The 17,798-nt window shown below is 46.8% G+C and overlaps 1 protein-coding gene across 8 annotated transcripts in view; it reads left to right on the forward strand.

Annotated features, from left to right (window-relative positions):
* The window catches only part of NFIB (nuclear factor I B), a 446,931-nt gene that overhangs the window by 176,775 nt on the left and 252,358 nt on the right, over nucleotides 1–17,798 (forward strand). The window lies entirely within an intron of this gene.

The raw sequence follows: 17,798 nt of genomic DNA on the forward strand, positions 1-17,798 counted from the left end.
ATTTAGAGAATCGTGCTGAGTTTGGGCCCATCCCTGAAGTCAGGGGCCCCACTCAGCGTACTATTACCAGTTCCCCAAGAGCAAGCAGAAGCGCGGGCGCAGCTCGCTGGGCACTGCCAGGGACTTTGTCCGCTGCTCCCGGCTCTTCTGTCCTCTCCCTTCTCGTGCCAAGCCCAGAACCATCCTCATCGCTGCCAGGATTTTGCACGGGGTTAAGGAGGGCTGAATGCCTAGGCTGCGGAATCTCCCAACAGGTAGTTTCACCCGGGAGCTGGCAAGGCTTAAATATCAAAGGCTGGGCCGCTCAGGCTGCGTTAAGCGGGAGCCCAGACGCGGTCACACAGGAAGCCGGGGAAGGAAAGTCGCGTTCTGGGAGTCATCTTAAATAACCCTGTTTTCTCTCCAATCTCCAGCTTCTTTCGAAATAGCGCGAGCTGGGCCGTTTGGAATGGCACTCAATGAGCCTAAATAAGCCGCTTCAGGCTGTAAATTCACATCCGATTTGAATTCTTTTTTCCCCCCAGTAGTTACTACAGAACCCAGCTCGGCTTTAGACCCATAGGTATTTATTTGGGAATTGGGAGATTCCCCTTCGAAACACCCTAGGCTCCAGAGCAAAAGAGGAAAAGGCCGTGTTGCACGTGGATGATATTATTGAATTATGCCTTTCCCTGGTGCGCAGTGAGGAAAAGCAGAATGCCAGGCGGTATGTGGAATGGGCGGCGGCGGCCTTGCGCTCCAGAGAGCGCACTACACTTCCTTCCCAGGGCGCAGGGAGAAGTTGGGTTGGGCCACTGCGTCCTGCCTCCAGCAAGGATGCGCAGGCCGGAACTTCGCAGAAGCCTGATCCTGGCTGCGTGGCCCCGTCCCCTTCAGGGGCACTCTCCCAAATGTCCCCGCCAGAGGCCGTGGGCGCACGTGGTGCACGGAGACCCGGCGCGCGACTCGAAACTGAGCGCATCACCCCCAAAGATCCCTGGCGCGCGCAAGGCCCTCGCCGGGTGGCAGAAGGTGGGCGACCGAGCCTTTGAGCCGGCGGATCTAATCCCCGCTTTGGCAGACAAGCCTTTCCCGCTGCTGCTCTGAGCTGTCGTGGGGTAGTGTTTTCCGCACCAACACACACCGCGGAACCCCGGCTCTGCCTGCTCTGTCCCCTAGAGAAACGCCCTCAAACTCCCCAGGGTCACTGGCCCCTAGAAGCCTCTGGGGCCGTGGGCGGACCTGATCCGGGAGACTTGGATCTTTAACCGCCTCAGGACCTGGCCTCCCAATGACACCCAGCCTGCTCGCCCACGCCTACCCGCTCAGCTTGCACGCCCTGCGCCTCCTCCGCTAACCGTGCTACCTAAACTTTCCAAAGTTTTCTAGCGCGTTGCCACCTCTAGTTCGCCTCGGCTGGTGCTGGCAAGAGGAGAAAAAGAACCACCCCTCCTCCCCCGCCCCCTCCACCTCTCTTTCTCTCCTCTCCCTCCCACCTTCGGCCTCCCCTGTGAGTCCAAACCTTGCGAGTGGGAGCGCGCGGTGGTGGAGCCCCCGAAGGCACCGACTCTGCAGGGGACGGAGTTCGTTCCACATCCTCCACTCTCTGCGCCTCGGCCGTTCCGCCCCCTCCTCCCCCACCTCGTTTGCGGCGCAGGGACCTGTGGGCTTGTAGTTTAGTTTTGTGCAAATTTAGTATTTTTTCCTTTTTTTTTTTAGTTTTTTTTTTTTTTTTCTTTGAGATTACATCCTGCTGGAGCCTCAAGAGTCCGCCTGCCTTCCAGTTTCCCGGCGCTGGGCTAGGGAGACGCATCCTTCGCGCCGGGCGGGTTGTTTCCTGAGTGAGGCCAGGGGTCCCCAGGCCGCTATTTCTCCGCCTGGGCTTCGTCTTCCAACGAGACCCTCCGTCCTGGTGTGGGGCAAATTCGTGCTGGAGCTCAGCCTCAAAGCAAGCCTCCTGTGCCTCCCCGCGGCCCTCGCCCCCAAGCCCCGCCAGAGCTGCGATGCAGCCAGTGAGGGGGATATTTTTATACCGGTTTAGGAGACCGGAGTAGGGGGGAGACCCCGTTCTAGCACCTTCCTGAGGGTTTCCTACACACGGAAAATTCGAGGTAGAAAGGTTCCCTCCCTCCAGGTCCCGCAGCAACGGGTGCCCCGCCTAGAGACACCCACGGAAAGTGCCCCGAGTTGGTTGGTTTGTGGCCTGTTATGTTTTTATTTTGTCTAGGATTAGCGGAGTTGGAGATTTTTGCGGCCAGCCTTACTACCCCGGGGCTTTAACTTTCAAACCAAGTCAACGGGAACGTTCCGGGGAAACTGGATGTCTGGGTGCGCCGCACCGCGTGCGGGGAAGTGAAACGAAATCCGCCGCGGACCCGCACGGGGCGGACTCCCGGGCCTGGGGTCGCCAGGTGTTTCTGAATCCCACTGGATTGGGATGGGGATCATACTTGAACCCGCCAGGGTCAGGGGCCAGCCCTCTGCCTTGATCCTTCCACGTGCCGGATGCGTTCCCCTCGTCGGTCGCAGACGACGCCTGCCCTGCGCGACGTCCATAGGGGCTAATGGGTTCAGCCCGGCTGCGCCAGCGTCCGCGGCAACAGAATCAAGTTTGCCTGACGCTCAAGGTTAGGAGGATGTCTATTACCTCGTGTGCCCGCGGACGTGGAACTTCTACCCAAAGCAAAGGTGGCTACAAATGCCTCCCCGCGAGAGCTGCCGAGACCTGCCCCCACCATGTCCTCCCTTTGACCTCCCTGAGCTTGGGAACACGTGCGCCACTCGCCCGGTGCTCCATCAGGCCGCGCCTCGCACAGGCCCCACTAGGGCTGGGCCGCCTGGGACCGAGGTCCCCCCACCTCGCCCCATCGCCCCACCCCCCTCCACCCCCCGCCGGTCCCTGCATGCCCTGGTCCACGTTGCCACCAAGGCTGTGTCGGAGAGCCAGCGGAGGCCAGCCTGGGAAGGCGGGAGGTATCCCCCGCCCGTTCAAATGGCCCCCCAGCAATAACAGCAAAACCACGAGGCGCCATCATCTGCGAGATGCCTGTGGCGGCTTTTTAAAAGGCGTGGCGAGTGGGGTGAGGGGGGGAGGCGAGAGAAGAAAAATTAACGTAGAGGAGAAGGGCAGCGGCTAAAGTTGTGAGTGTAAGCAGCACTGCTTCTTAACTCCTCACCCTGCCACCCCCAAGTCTGAGCAGCTGACCAAATTGTCTGTCTCTTAAGTCCCAAACTCCTCAAGGGCGGGACGAAGGAGAAGCACCTTAACCCCCCAGAGCCAGCGATACCCAGCCACTTCGGAGGGCAGAAGCATCCACTGTGGTCTGTGTTTACTTTGAGTATAAAGGATCCATTCACAAAGGAGCCCCCCACTTCCCTTTGCCATCCCTACCCCACCTACCCTTCTAGAGTCCTAGGGTTGTATTTAATTTTAATCTCCAGCACCCTAGATTTCATTGGGAGCGTTTAAGGCAGGAGAGGAGAGGAGAAAGATAAGATTAAGAAAAGGGCTGGCTGTGCTTCGGGCGGGAGGATTAGAGAGAAATTGAAAACCCAACAGAGATGAATTTGGGAGTGTTTTAAAATTTCATTTCCTTCAGAAGCTGTCTGCTGTAGACCAAAACCTAGTTAAATTACTAGGAGCACAGGAAGCAGGGAGTCTCTGTGGAAACAAAGAAGTGAAAGGCTTGCGGTACACCCCTTTCCCCTACCTCTCCTCAAATGAATAGAAAGCAACTCCGCACTCAGCGTAGTGACACTGGCACCTCGGCTCCCTGAGTGTGCAGGATGATCATTTCCTTTCAGGAAGGCCAAGGAGGGGTTGGGGAGTGACCCAGGACAGGCTCCCAGAGCCGGGGGGCTGTGCTGTTTATCTTCTGGGATGGAGCCTGGGAGAAGCCCGGGTGTAACTCTGAGGGAGCAGGCAGTGCCTTGGCAGAGTCAGGGGAGGGATGACCGAGCCATCCCTCTTCCTTCAAAGCCCCTCTTCTGATTATTTAAAGCTTCAAGTTTAGATTTCGAATCTTGATGCTTAGGTTAAAAAAAAGTAGAACATCTACCAATGTGTTTGGAGTTATTTATGTATGTTCGCCATTACTTTTGTTTGTAGGATTTTCTTCTCCTTTTTGTCTTTCCTCCTCCCCCCTGCAGTGTTGGCAAACCCCTAGGAAGGAGTTGAGTGGGGAGGGTGAAATTGACCAGTTCATTCCTGTTAATCAGGCACAAAAAAACAGCGTAAACACTGACTCTCCATTCTTAATATGATCCTTTTAAAAAAATAAATAAATAAAACAGCCACTTAGGCAGGAATTGGTTAGGACTGAGAAATTACTAATACTGGTAAACTAGCTAATCCTGTTTCTTTAAGAAAAATCCGTAAAGCTCTTCCATCAGCCCAGTGTCTGGGAAAGAAGCAAACTAACTGCTTGGAACAAAAGAGACAAAGAGGCCAAACAACAAAACAAACAAACAACTCCCCCTGCCCCCTCCACCACCACCACCACCCCCCCAGACAACAATAGACGAGACACAGCAAGTGCAGTTATTGCCTCGCCCGGCTGCCGCTGTCCCACTGCCAAGTCTCCCGCATTTGGCTAGAGACTTTCTCTCTCACCCCACTCGCCCCCTGTCACTCCCCTCCCTCAGCCCTTTCTGTCTTTCTCTCTGTGTCCCTCTATGGGGTCTGGCTATGTGTGTGTGTGTTTTGTCCCTGTCTGTCTCTGTGCTGCTTTTGCTTTCACTTGATGTCGCTCTGTCTCAGACCTTCACGGTCTCTCTCTCTCCCTCTCCCCGCCCCACTCCCCCGTTTAAAGGCTCTCAGCATATTAGCATACTCTGCCCTTTATATATTTACTTGCTGGGCCTTTTCTGTGGCATCTCCGAACGGCCTCCACAGCACTTGTTTCTCTGGGTTGTCGCGGTGGCCTATTTTGTATTTTGTTGGCGGTACTCTTTGCCAGGAGAACCCCAAGGTCCATTTGCACTTCGGTTTTTAACCGTTCCTCCTGGTCAGGTCTTTGCTCTTTTTCTATAAGGCTTCAGGCACACTTTGTCCCCCCGTCCCCGGCAGCCCTTTCTCCACTCCTTGGCCGCTGCTCGGGCCTCTCATGCCTGCCTGCCTGCCTGCCTTTGCTTTCTCTCGCTCTCTTCAGCAGCCAGTATCATCCCCCCACCCTGTGCCCTCCACGATCCAGCCTTTTCCTTCCTCTTCCCTCCTCTCCACCAAACTTTAATACTCTAAACATCTTTGCCTGGCAACTGCTTTTCTTTGTAAAGTGAATATAAACCCTTGGAAAGTAGGGAGTGGAGAAAGAAAGGGAAGGATCGATCGACGAAACCTGCAGACAGCAGAGGCTGAAGCATGGAGCAGGCGTCCCTGCCAACAGCCCCATCCCTGTCACACTTTCTTTCCCTAATAAACCCTTTTGTGATAGCGGCTCCTCCTGAAGCATCTGTGTCTGCTCCAAGGAGCCATGGGGTGGGGACTGGGGGGACCACCTGATCACAGATCTCCTCCCCTGGGCAGCAGGTGGCCAGTGGGAAGGGAGGTGCAGCCTCATTACTGCGTTCCCACTCCCAGTGCTTCTCCACTTCCTCTCAGGAGAAAACAAAACAAAACCAAAAAACCAAAAACGTAGGGGCCCCTGGAAACTGGGGCAAGGTCTTCAGTGCCCCTTTAAGAGAAGTATGGAATGGCTGCTTGAAAAGAAGGTTCTCCAAGGATGGCTGTTTCCAAAGCAAAGGGAGAATTTCAACTATCAGCAGGTTGTGGGTTAAAGAGGGCCGAACTGTTTATCTACAGGAGATCTGAGAATTCCCACAGTTGGTGGTACAGGGTGGCAAACAGTGGCATTCCCCTCCCCCCAACAGTAAAAGAAAACAAACCATGCCCAGTAGGCAACAGAACCAGGACAAATGGTCTCCCTTGGCCTCATCCCTTCCTCTCTTCCTCCTTTCTTCGACAACACACAGGCAAAGTCTGATGAAAACAACATTGGAGGCAACTCTGAAGAGAGGAAAACCAATTAGCCTGAGAAGATTATAAAAAACAGAAATATAACAGAGGAAATTTACCCTCATTGTTTGGTTGCTTGGTGACAAGGGCAGTATTAAGAAACACAGATGTGATAAAACACATGTGCACGTGCATATATACAGGTGTATATGTATGTAGATTTAATTCATGGAGACAAGAGGAAAAGGGAGGAATTTGGAAATCTGACAAACCTGGTTTGAACATAACCTGGCCACTCATTAGCTAGGCAAGGTAGGCACTCATTACCTACCTCACAGTGGTATTCTAAAGATTCAGTGGAATTGCATGTATGAAAAAGCGAACAGCAATGTCTGGCAAGCAGTCTGTGCTCAATAAATGAATCCTCCCTAACTCCTTTCCTCCCTCCCTCCCTTCCTTCCTTCTCACTCCACTGGCTTCCTCCCTGAGCTCTCTAAGGTGCAAGCAAAGGGGAAATCATCCACATTGCCCCAATTTTCAGACCCTAAGGGAAACCTGACTGCTCTCTGAGTCCCAGTATTGGAGCAGGGCAGACCACAGCAGAGCCCACTCATATTCTATGCCCAAATACCACCTGGGCTAATTTGTCCTTGGATGGCATTATTTGGCTTCAGTATTGCAGTCCCTCCCCTAGAGTTCTTTCTTTTCAATGGTTAACAGGGAGAGAACCCTTATCCAAAATCCAACCATTTACATGTTTTTATTAGAGACCATGTGCCCACAGAGCCTCTGTTTGGGGGCACATACTAAAAATCGCACCCTGGCCAAAAAAACCTAAGAAGGGAGAAGCAGACAAGAACATGTTCTAATGAACTGTGATCCTGACCCAGAACTTCTCACTTGGGAAAGCTGTTTTCTTGGTATTTTGACCTTGTCGAAATGACTGATTTTTTTCCCCTCCAGAAAGAGTCACTCTCTAGCTAAGTCTCTAGCTAAGCTGCTTCTCGGGCAGTGTCTTGGGAGGACACTTCAGGGCATCTGGAAGAATTCACTGGCGGAGGCGCCCGTCCTGACCCTCTACCAGGGACGGTTGCCGGGATGCCTTCTCTTCCTTTCTCTTTCCCCGAAGCTGGACCAGGTTGGGACAGCAGCGGGCAAGCCTGTGAGCCATGCATGGCTGGGGCCCCAACTTCGGTTGGTGAGAGAGTGAACGTGTGAAAAATGTTCCCACCTTGGACTTCCTTTTTCCATGCGTCTTATTGTCTGTTCTACAGTTACTCCATTTCCATGTTTCACTGGCTTCCTGTACATTTTCCTGTCTCATCTCAGCCTTCACGGCCATTGAGAGGCACTGATTCGGGGCATATTCTGTGAGGGTGGGCAGTCCTTCACGGTCCCTCTCCAACACTTTCCATCATTTCTTCTCTCTCCTTCCCTGTTTTCATCACAGGGCCCCTGCTACTTATGACCAGGATGTGGAAACCTGTTGTGTCTTTGTCTTTCTCCGTCTTCAGGCATCCCAATTTCCATGTGGGGCCTTTCTGCGAACTACAGATAGAACCATCTGTCCTTCCTGGAAACACCTCTTCCCACTGCAGATCTCAACCCCCATGCACCAGGCACCCTTGGACAGTGAACAACCTGTACAACCAAACACGAGTGCTCTGAATTTCCCTCTTTGAAAGGTGTGAGTATTGCTGGGCACATAGTCATGTAGGGATGTTCCCCCTAAAATGGAAAAGACCACAAAGTATGATGCCAGGAGCCTAGCAGCCTCTGAAGCCTTCCAGAGCCTTGTCTTTTATTCTTCTTGGGCTCTTGTCCAGGAAGAAGCCTGAGATTATGTTTCCTTATTTTGTCTTTGACCTACATTCTTCATCTGCTAAGGCTTCATTGCCGTACCAGCGGCAGGAAGGCATTTGTTACTGCAAAGGGTACAATGAGTATTGATGTCTAAATAAGCAAACCCCTAAACACTGGCGAGTCCTCTGTTCCTTGCTTGACTTCGCTTCGCTTCCAGTAGGCCAGATTTTATACTAAAACAGTTACTCGCTTTGGGACCACCTGAGAGGTTTAAGTTGGCACTGCTGCCTACCCAGTTAAAGTCAAGTCTGGAAAAATTGCCAGGTGTAAATACCACCACCAGATTAATAGATTTCAAACTACATCATTCTGGGTTGGCAAGGTAATTTGCATTCTTTGCAAGGAAAAGGTTTGAAGAGCAGTCAGTTTCCTGTTTAAGAGAAAGGTTTGCTCCTAATTGCCAAGTTACAGCAGTTCTGTACTGACCCCATTCTGTAGAACAAGAAACTTCCCAATTTAGGAATCTTTGGGAAAACACTTTATCCTCGGAGGTGGCTCGCAGCCCTGGCCGCATGAGAATCACCTGGGGAGCTTTAAAAAATCACCAGTGCCTGGTCTCTCCTCAATCCCATTAAATCCAGATCTCAAGGGCTGTGCTGTGGGCATCGGTATGTTTTTCAAAGCTCCCTTGGGTGATTCTAATGTTTAGCCAAGGTTGAGAAGCACTCATTTATATGTTGAGAGAACAGTGCATCGTGGTGAACAATGCTCATTTCTTTAATAAGTATGTAAAGAACTCCTACTATAGGAGACGATTTGCTGGGGACAAGAAGATGAAGTTGATGGACACTGCTCCGTGCATCTAGGATTTAGTGGGCAAATGCTAACGTGCAGGTGTCTGAACAGAACCTCCGTGAAGCACGATCAACTTGGCTCCTGCAAAGAGCGTGAGATGGGAAATTAGAGCCCCCAGTTCCAATTCAGGTTCTAGCACGAACCAGGGAAGTGACCTTGGACAAGTCTCTTTACCTCTTTGGGTCTCAGTCCTATCATCTGTAAAAGGAAGCAGCTGAAAGCAAACACTGTAATTTGTACTAGTGTCCTCCAGCCTCACAGTGTGTTGCTAAATTATCAGACACCCATCAGTGGAGCCAGGAGTTACCAAAATCTTTTGGAGGTTGGCTCATTTCACTCATGCATACTACTGACAACTGCCCTTCTGATGTTCTACCAAATCCCTTTCCCAAAACCCTAAGTATCAGAGTGTTAATTTTTTTAAAAAATTTATTTTATTTATTTATTTATGGCTGTGTTGGGTCTTCTTTTCTGTGCGAGGGCTTTCTCTAGTTGCGGCGAGCGGGGGCCACTCTTCATTGCGGTGCGCGGGCCTCTCACTATCGCAGCCTCTCTTGTTGCGGAGCACAGGCTCCAGACGCGCAGGCTCAGTAATTGCGGCTCACGGGCCCAGTTGCTCCGCGGCACGTGGGATCCTCCCAGACCAGGGCACGAACCCATGTCCTCTGCATTGGCAGGCAGACTCTCAACCACTGCGCCACCAGGGAAGCCCCAGAGTGTTAATTTTTAAATAATCCTGGGCTCCCTTAATTCTCTCCCCTGGTCTCTTACAAATGAGCAGATGAAGGGAATGGAGTGGTGGTAATGTCTAGGAGCAGTGGGGAATGACTAACAGAAGTTTATCCAGTTGGATAAATGTCTAGTGGATTGCTGCTGGGGTCAGTGTTAGTTCTGGTCTTAATTAACATCTTCATTAGTAGTGTGGGAGAGGGAATAAACAATAGCTAATGATATTTGCAGATGGTAGTAAATTCAGAGGTGTTGCTACTACCAGTGAGAGCAACAAGAGCCATGGGGATATCAGAGATGTGAACAAGAAGTGATTATAATGATGTTTGTTCTGGAAAAGGCAGAGTGAAACCTTTGGTGGGGGGAAATGACACGGGAGACTGGGAAATGCTAAAAGAAACAACCATTGCTATGATTTGTAACTTGGGTAGGCAATTGGCAAACAAGGCAGCTAATGGCCTTACAACTTCGATAGCCTGTAGTGGGATACTTGTCCTGAACAACAATAATAATCATAACAACAATCATAACAGTAATAATATCCAACATTTATTGAGTGCTGACAGTATGCCAGATAAGGTTCTAAGTGATTTATTACATGGAAGCAATTTTTATCCCTAAAATCATGGTGCAGCTCTCTCAGGCTCTCTAAAGATTCTGACTGCAGCCTTGCTATGGTTCTTGGATTTCTAGGTGTGAGCAGACTTATGAGTTCAAGGGAAAAGGAGGCGTATAAAGAGAAGTGAGCAATTAAAGTGTGCTCTGTGCTCTTTCCTCAGGCTCCAGAGCAAAATCTTTCACCTTTAATTTTTCCTGTCCCCAACCTGCCTATTCTCCTTTTCTTTCATTAGGGAATTGCTGGATAAACGATGAGGTAGGCAGAAAAATCTTGCAAAAGCAAAGGATGGAAGGGATGGAGGGAGGGGAGAGAGAAGAAGGGAGGAGGGAGAGAGAAAGAAAACTAAAATGTATTGCCTCCCTTCCACAAGTCCTGCAGTAGCAGAAGGGGCAGAGCTAGGTACATTTCACAGGCTTTCTCGTTTAACCTTCACACATCTAATTCTCACGATGATTTTCTCTCTCGTAGTTTTCAGCCCTCACTTCCATTAACGAAAGAAAAGACTCAGAGAGGTTGGGTCACTGGCTTTGAACACACAGCTGATAAGTTGAGTGAGGTTCACACTCCAGTTGGTTTACTCCTAAATGCATGTCCTTTTCAACCATGAGTATATATTTTCCTTTCTTTCAATTTAGCCCTGCCCAGCTAATGACAACATACAGCCAGCCACACATAGAGAGTCAGAAGGTAGAAATATTAAGAGGAGAATAAACACTGAAGAGCAGAGGGTTAAAGGGAAAGTAGCCAGCACACACATCCACTGCCCAATTCAATCTGATTGAATTATTTATAATTATATTTTGAAATTAGGAAAAATGGAATTTGCAAACAAGAAAGGCTTCAAGACAATGGAACCCATAATAACGTGGATTTGACCTTGAGGGAATTTGGCAGAGAGCATTAGTGTCTGAGACGAAAGCAAACTGAAAAGAAAAACATTTGAATGCTATAAACGCCAAGACTCTTCTTGGCAAATGTGGAAGCCCAGGGCCAGAAGGATGCCAAAGGTCTTCAAAATTATATCAGAGGAGCTTCAGGAAGCTGGAAACATGTGGCCTGGGCATGCGGCTGCCCCCTGGGACCCACCACAAACCTCACTGTGAAATGGGGCTCCAAATGCCAACTTAGGGTTAGCGCCAGGAACTGAACTTTTAAAAATGATGAGATATACATTTCAGAGTAGATGCATAAAAGGTATAGTTCAAAGAATAAATATAAACAACAGTGTAAACATGACCCAAGTCAAGAAAGACAACATTGCCTGGACCTCAGAAGTCTCCTCCCTCTCCTGAGAGGTAACCAATATCCTGATGCTTCTTATGGTCATTTCCTTGCTTTTAATTTTTTTATTTTAGTTTCAGTGCTTATGCGGGCCTATTTTTGAACTTGATATAAATAAAATCATACTGCGTATACTCTTTTGTGACTTGCTTCTTTCTTTCAAGCATATGTTGTGGATAAATACACAACAGTCTATTTAACCATTCCACCTCTGTGGGGACTTTTGGTTTGTCTCCAGTTTGGAGCATTCACGAACTGTTCTGATGTGAACTTCCTATCCACGTTGCCTATTGCACACGTGCAGGACTTTCCCCAAGGAGGGGCCAGAAATCTACCACCCACAGGCTAAGTAGAACCCACTGCTTGTTCTTATATGGCCTTGGAGCTAAGAAAGGTTTTCACGTTTTCAAATGATTAAGAGGAAAAAAAGAGGAAAAATATCTCATGATATGTAAAAAATGATACTACATTCAAATGCAGTGTTCAGAAATACAGTTTTCTTGAAGCACAGCTGGGCTCACCCTTTACATGTCATCTATGGCTGCTTTCCTCTAACATGGGCAGAGACGAGCAAGTGAGTCAGAGACTTGTACGACCCGCAGAGCCTACAATCTGGATTGGCTACAGAGTATTTCGTTTATAATGAAAATTCAGGGCCTCGCTTAAAGAAAAAAGCTATCGAGAGTTTCAACATGGGGGCAGCAGAGCATGCAACCAAGCACAGAACCTTTCTTAGCACGTGGGACTGTGCAGATGCATTGGTCCAAGCCCGGGAAGTTGGCCCCCTCTAAAACATCTGGTCCTTTACAGAAAAGGTTTTGTGACCCTGTTCTGAAGCATATTCCTAGAAGGGAAATGACAAGAATCTTAGATAAAATGAGAGGCTGTATGCAAAACAGCTGGCGCAATGCCGGGTCACTTCTAAGAATTCCTCTGAATCGGAGGTGCCCTTCCCGCTCACCTTCCACCTGGGCTTTCCCACCCCCTTGCTCCAAGTAAGAAGAGTGTCTGTCTGAGTGGATTCAAGGTTCCTTAGCGAAAACTTGTTAAAAAACAAGCAAAACAAAACACCAGAAGAGTACATAAAGAGAACAACAGAAGAGTTCATCAAAAGACGATATAACAAAGAACAAATTTAGAGAACTAACGCTACTTGATTTCAAGTGTTATTATAATGTTATAGTAACTAAGACACGGTGTTATTGGCATCAAGAGAGACAAATGGATCAATGAGATAGAATAGAGAGTCCAGAAAATAGACCCATACATATAAGGACAACTGACTTTCGACAAAAGTATAAAGGCAATTCAGTGGAGAAAAAAATATAGTCTTTTCAATTAATGGTACTGACACAATTGTATATCCATATGGGAAAAAATGAATTTCAACCCATACCTTACACAATATACCTCAAAATGGACCTCAACTTAAAGCATAAGACTGTAAAAATTCCAAAAGAAATAAAGAGAAAAATCTTAGTGATTTTGGATAAAGCAAAATGTCTTTGATATGAAACTAAAAGCAGGATCCATAATTTTGACTTCCTCACAATTTTAACATTCTAGTCTTCAAAAGACATAGTTAAGAGACTGAAAAGCAAAGCTACAGTCTGGGAGAAAATATTGCAAATCAAATATCTGATAAAGGACTTGTATCTACAATATATAAAAAAAACTTTAATAACTCAACAATAAGAAAATAAACAGGGCTTCCCTGGTGGCGCAGTGGTTAAGAACCCACCTGCCAATGCAGGGGACATGGGTTCGAGCCCTGGTCCAGGAAGATCCCACATGCCGTGGAGCACCTAAGCCCGTGCGCCACAACTACTGAGCCTGTGCTCTAGAGCCCACAAGCCACAATTACTGGGCCTGTGTGCCACAACTACTGAAGCCCAAGCGCCTAGAGCCTGTGCTCCTCAACAAGAGAAGCCACCGCAATGAGAAGCCCGTGCACCACAACACAGAGTAGCCCTGCTCGCCACAACTAGAGAAAGCCCGTGTGCAGCAATGAAGACCCAACGCAGCCAAAAATAAATAAATTAATTAAAAAAGAAAGGAAGAAAAGAAACAGCTCAGTGTTTTAAATGGGCTAAAGATTTTGAACACTTTACCAAAGAAGATATAAGAATGGCTAATACACACGTGAAAAGATGTTCAACACAATTTACCATTAGAGAAACAAATGTTCAGATGATAATGGACCACATTACATACCTATTAGAATGGCTAAGGCGAAAAGACTTGATCATACTAAGTTGGTGAGGATGTGGAGGAACTGGAATGCTCATACATTGCTGATGGAATTGTAAATGGTACAGCCACTGTGGATAACTGTTTGACAGTTCCTTAAAAAGTTGACCCTTTAAAGAGATACCTACCATATGCCCGGAAATTTCATTCCTAGGTATTTACTTGAGAGAAATAGAAGTCTATGTCCATAGAAAGTCTAGTACACAAATGTACATAGCAGCTTTATTTGTAATAGCCCCAAACTGGAAGCATTCTAATTGCCCATCAACAGGTAATGGATAAATTGTGATATAACATACAATAGAACACCACTCAGTAATAAAAAGAGATGAACTATTGATACACATAACAACATGAATAAATGTCAAAATATACTGAATGACAGAAGTCAGATGAAAAAGAATACAAGCTGAATAATTTCATTTACATAAAATTCTAGAACATACAAACTAAGTTATAATGACAGAAGCAGATCAGTCCTTGCAGGGGACGGGGAGCAGGAGAGAGGGATTACCATGAGGCACAGAAAATCTTTCGGAGGTGATTGAGATGGTTCCTATCTTGAATGAGGTATAGTTTCAGGAGTTTACTCATACGGTAAAACTCAACAAATTGTACACTTCAAATATGTTCAGTTTATTATATGGAAATTATTCCTTAATACATTTTTTTAAAAAAACTCACAAAAATTTTACAACGTTAAATGAGTGAAATTGCAAGTCACAAAATGGGAAGAGAATCTGCAACAGATAGAAGTGGCAAAAGTCTCATATCCAGAATGTGTAAAGAACTCCTACGAATCAGTAAGGGAAAAAAAAAACAAAAACAGGAGAGCCCAACAGAAATGGGTAAAATATTCGAACAGACATTTCACAAAAGAGAATATCCAAGTGGCCAATAATGGACTTCCCCAGCGGTCCAGTGGTTAAGACTATGTGGTTTCACTGCAGGGGGCATGGGTTCGATCCCTGGTTGGGGAACTAAGATCCTGCATACTGCGCGGCCAAAAAAAAAAAAAAAAGGCCAATAAACAGATGAAAAGCAGCTTAACCTCATTAGTCAACTAGAAAATACAAATTAAAACCACAGTGAGATATTACTATAATCCAGAAATAAAAGAGACCGATTATACAAAGTGTTGGGGAAAATGTAAAACAACTAAATCTCTCCTACACTGCTGGTGGGAGTGTAAATTAGTACAATCACTTTGGAAATTTATTTAGCATTATCTACTAAAATTGTTCACAGGCTACTTCGTAACCCAGAAATTCTCCTAGGTTTATGCCCAAGAGAATGCATACATACATACACTGGAAAACATGTAGAAGAATGCTTCTGTTCCCTTTATTTGTACTGGCTCCAAACTGGAAACGACCCAGTGGTTGTCAAGTATACAATAGATAAACCGTGTTGTATGCATGCAATAGAATTCCATACTGCAATGTGGAAAAACAAAACAACTTTGTTTTTTCCAACAGCAGGAAGAACTCTTACATGAAAATGTTGAACAAAACCATTCAGAAGTAAAAGAGTGAATATCATATGCTTCCCTTTATATAAAGTTCAAAAACAGACAATACAATTTTGTATTGTTAGAAATCAGGACAGTGGTTATCTTTGGGAAGGATGGTGGGAGCAGTAATTGGCAGAGAATGGAGAAGGGGATGTGGTTTCTGGATTGCCAGTAATTTTCCATTTCTTAATATGGACACTGGTGACATGGGTTATTCACCTAGCTATAAACTTATGATATGCACTTTTCTACATGCCTGTTGTAGAGAAGTTTGTGCTTTTCCTTGCTGTATAACATTCCTTCATATGAGTGGACGACAGTTTATTTTTTTAAAGCCAGGAAGAGAGACAGAGGGGTTAGTCACTTAGGTCTCCTCCCTTAGGGATCCAAAGGATGAAGCCAAGGCTGCTGAAGTGCCTCTTTTCTCCCTAGTGACTAAGTCTTGACGGCCTTTAGTGTCACTCTGTAGTTGTGTTAAGGTTGCCCACACTTACGGCTTCCTGTTTGGGGGTTGTGGGACCTAGAATGAGCCCTGCAGGAAAAGAGGAAAGATTTTAAAGTTGGGCAAAAAGCCACTCTATTGGGGGGAGGAGCATGCAGAGGAGAGGAAAAAGTTTGCATAAAATTGGTGGTTAAGAGCCAGACTGCATAAGTTCAAATCCTACCTCTGAAACTTGGAAGCTATTGACCTTGGGTAAGTTATTTACTCTCTCTAAACCCTAATTTTCTCATCTGTAAAGTGGAAACAATAGTGTAGCTGTTCTTATAGGATGGTTAAGAAGGTTAAATGAGTTAAGATGCTTAATAAATGCTACAGTGTGTAAATGAACATACGTCAGCTTGAAAAGAAAAACATGACCCTAAGTATTCAGACTTGCAGGATGCTGCAAAGGAGAGCCCAGGGTGGTTCTAGTACAGCTGCCAAAGCTCTACAGCCCTCAGAGGCTGCTCCCATCCCCCATCTTCGCTAGATGCCCCTGCTTGAGTGTATGTAGCAAAAAGCTTTGCACACTTCTCTTTCTTTCTTTTGATAAACAGTTTCCTTCAAGGTTTCCAGAATTCTCAGACCACCTCTTTGTCCTTACAGGGAAGCCTAGCAGGCGTATGAATTTGGAACATCACCACAAAAACTCTATATCTCTGTTCACTCCCCTCCCCCTCCCCACTCCAGGTCTCTTTCCTCTATGCTAGAAAATTGTTTGGTTTGTTCACACTCTGTCTCCTGGACATAGCAGGTGCTCATTTGTTGCCTATAGAGTTACATCATCTTATTCAGTTGATGAATGACACTGTGTGTGTGGATGGGTTCGGGGGTGTTCTCAGTTCTTATAATTTGGGTAGCATCATTCTATGCCTGTCACTAAACCAGCCCTTTGGAAACTGTGACAACAGCAGTGCCCCTTGTCCCACGTTGAGCCAGGACCCGCTGTAGGGTAGGCAGTCCATATGTGTAGGAAGGGGCACTTGCTTAAGATACTATTATGTTTCGCAAATTTCTAGAGAGTGCCGAGGAGTAAACTTGAGATAGAAACTGCCTCCCATAAACTTCAACCCACACCACAGCCTCCTTTCAATCCATCCCCCCTAGCATCAGGGAACTAGGGACAACACTCTTGATTTTTCAAGTATAATTGCAAATTAATGCTATACACCAGGCCCAGTGGCACTCAGAGGGGCGCTGGTGTCCGGTCATTGTCACAGACTCTGTTAACTCCTCTTTATCATCTCTCACCACATTGGAAGCACAAGGACAGAGACAAATAATAATCTGATAGTCAGCTTCAGGAAATACTTATTGAGAAAGGACTAAATTTCAGACACTTTCTTACATATCCTGACACAGAATATTTTTTGATCCTCAGACAATAACCCTGATGCGGGTATTATTTTCTCATGCTCTTTTTGAAGGTGAGGAAACCTTGGCTAAGAATTATTACATGCCTTGCCCAGAATCACGTAGCTTTTAGGTGGCTAAGTCAGGATTTGAACCCAAAAACCCAGGTGCCTCTAAGTTCAACTCTAAGGCCTCTATTCCATTACCTTCAGAACACTCTGGAGAATGAAAATCATCTTGTTACATTCTGTCATGCCTTGTTTTCAACCCAAACTGGTTTACCCAGCTTGATAAGTTCTTTAATCACCACAGTGTATTGAATGAATCACGGATATATCCAAAACTCAAATCCCACATTCAAAGGAGGAAGATCTATCCCATCGATAATATTAAAAGAATGTACCTGGGGTTCTAAAGGCAATTTCAAAAGACAAGTGATAAAAATACTTTAAGGAATACTTGTGAAGCCTCCCAAGGCAACACCTGTGACGGGGCCACACTCACCTAGATGGTTACAGCCTTGCCCTGTGCTCTTGCTGCATGTACTGGTCTGCTATAGCCACAGGCTTTGGAATTAGAAAGACTGAGATTAGGAGCACTGTGACCTTCCGTTGGTGACTTAACCTCCCCTTGCCTCAGTCTCTGCATCTTTAAAAGAGCTGAGATAATATATGTGACATTCTGAGCAGAGAGCAGAGCCATAGTTAGACCTCAGTATGTGGTAATTATTAGCACTTGTCACGACACTCATTTTAACCTAACGGGGAAAACCATCACCCTAGGGGAGACCTTGCTTAACTTAGGTGCTGCCATTGGTCATAGTAGAGGAGAAGATCCAGTTTGTAGATACCCATTTAAAATGCTCCAGAAGAAATGTGCATATGTGGTCCTCAGGGAAAGGGAAACGGGGCACAGAGGGTCTGGCCTCCTTAGTGCTGCTCAACTAAGACGGTGCTTTGGCCGGAATGAGAGCCATTAAGAC

The sequence above is a fragment of the Balaenoptera acutorostrata genome, chromosome 6, assembly GCF_949987535.1.
Source record: "Balaenoptera acutorostrata chromosome 6, mBalAcu1.1, whole genome shotgun sequence".
Classification (NCBI taxonomy): domain Eukaryota; kingdom Metazoa; phylum Chordata; class Mammalia; order Artiodactyla; family Balaenopteridae; genus Balaenoptera; species Balaenoptera acutorostrata.